We start from the raw sequence: 2,500 nt of genomic DNA, 5'->3' as shown, positions 1-2,500 counted from the left end.
TCTGGAGCAGGAGTGAAGAACAGCTCTTTCGAGAGGTTACACTTTCCGCTTATGATGTTGTGAGCGAGAATGGAATCACCATGGCGTCGTCGTTTTTCTAGAGAATAAAGGTCGAACGTCTTCAGCCTTTCTTCATAAGACAAATACTTGAGACCAAGAACCATGGGGGTAGCCAGCATCTGGACTCTTTCGAGATGATGTATGTCTTTGAGGAGATAAGGAGAAGAGGCTTGAATCCCGTACTCCAATATGGGTCTCACCAGCGTGACATAGAGCTGTAGTCATTTATGAAGACTAAGAACAATAAGGGCCCAAGCACTGAACCTTGAGGCACGCCACTGCTCGCACTGGAGACGTCGGACAGCGAACCATTAACTTGGACTTGGAAGGAGCGATCTGAGAGGAAGGCACCAACCCATCGTACAATATCCGGATGGAAACTATATGCTTGAAGCTTGACAAGTATTAGGCGGTGGTTTACCGAGTCAAAAGCTTTGGCAAAGTCCAATAAAACGATGTCAACAGCATCACCATCATCGAGGATGCGCGTCACCAATTCTTCCATTACCAGTAAGTTGGTCAAGCATAATCCATTCTATTATAAGCACAGGGTTGAAATTTGGTGGGAGGAGGCAAGTCGATTACATCGACATCAGTGCGTAACTGGTACTTATTTCATCGACCCCGAAAGGATGAAAGGCAAGATCGACCTCGGCGGAATTTGAACTCAGAACGTAAGGACGAACGAAATGCCGCTAAGCATTTTGCCGACGTGCTTAACGATTTTGCCAAAGCACCGCCTTAATAACAACAGCAATAAAAATAATAGTTATAGTAATAATAATTTCGAGTGAGATTTGGGGGAAGGGGACTAGTTGATTATATCGACCCCATTGTTCAACTGGTACTTATTTTATCGACTCCGAAAGGATGAAAAGCAAAGCAGAATTTGAACTCAAAACGTGAAGTCGACAAAATGCCGCTCATCATTTTTCCCGGTGCGCTAACGATTCTGCCAGCTAGCAGCCTGGAAGCTTAGTACTATGATAATACCAGTAGTGATTGGTGTTTTGGGAATGATAAAGAAGGGAGCTGAGAAGTACATTAAGCAACTCACTAGTAGTAACACCAATCTCCGTGAACTACAAAAGATAACCTTGATGGGTACAGCCCCTGTATACTAGGGAAAGCACTCTCCATCTAAAATGGAATAAATGTGGAGATAATTTTAGCATGAATAACAAAACAAAAGTGCCCTTGCTAGTCTTGGCCTCCAGAGGATGTCAAGAGTAGCAAGGCAGCTGAAATAAAGTCATAATGAAAGCAAACCATAAATGATAAATGAGAAGAAGAAGAAGAAGAAGAAGAAGAGGAAGAAGAAGAAGAATTTGGGTGGGGGGATAAGTCGATTACATCAACCCAGGTGTTCAACTGGTACTTGATTTATCGACCCCGAAAATGAAAGGCAAAGTCAACCTCGGCGGAATTTGAACTCAGAACGTGAAAACGGACGAAATATTGCTAAGCATTTTGCCCAATGCGCTAACAATTTTGCCAACTCGCCACCTTATTTTCCGCAACAAATTAGTATGAGGGAGTCATTCCAGTGAATAGCTTCAAAGGTCTCTAAGAGTTTATTAAGAAATCAGCTGAAACAAAAAAAGATGAAATATATAGAATACACAGTAAGATAATATAGACCTCTGAGAAGAGAACACCACTTAGGGCCAATTAAGGAACACCAGAAATCCTTGATCACAGATTCGCTATATGAGCAAATACTCTCTCCCAACTCTCATTCTCCGACCTACATGTATATGCTGAGTGTAAATATATTCGCAGTGCCATGCTTAAAAAGTTTTACGAGCTGCGTTTGATCAAAGACGTTACATTCATAACCTACCTGTGTTTTTTCAGACTGCGTTACCTAATGGAACTTCTTTTGCTTTTGTTAACCCTGTCACTCTGTATTCCCGCTGTAGTGGGAATCGGTTAAACATCATCTCTGCTGGATTCCCAATAAAGCAGTAATAAAAAAAAACATAGAAAAAGAGGCAGCAGATTCTGTCTTTTAGTTTACCTGCAATCATTACTCTTGAGCTGTATATGCAGCTATTTATTTTTGGCTCAGGTGCCCAGGTGGAAACAAAAGTTAGACACAGGGGCCCAGATCTGAAAAGGCCAAGACAGAGGGGCAGATTGAAGTAACTTGCCAAAGGTTTTCCATCGAATTCCAGTTTGAAGGCTGTCTTCTTTAATTGCGAATTCTTTGATGATTCTATCTTTTATATTAATTGTGAATTCTTAAAGAGCTTTGGTAAAGGAGGATGTAACTGCGTGGACGATCGGGTAGTCGCGACTGTTACCAACTATATCGGTTTCAAATTTTGGCTCAAGAGCAGTAAGTTCGGGAAGATGATAAGTCAATTACATCGACCCCGGTGCGCAACTGGTGCTTATATTATCGACCTTCGAAAGGATGAAAGGCAAAGTCGAGATC

This window comes from Octopus sinensis, linkage group LG7 (assembly GCF_006345805.1).
Source record: "Octopus sinensis linkage group LG7, ASM634580v1, whole genome shotgun sequence".
Classification (NCBI taxonomy): domain Eukaryota; kingdom Metazoa; phylum Mollusca; class Cephalopoda; order Octopoda; family Octopodidae; genus Octopus; species Octopus sinensis.
Note: the sequence above shows the minus strand (reverse complement) of the source record.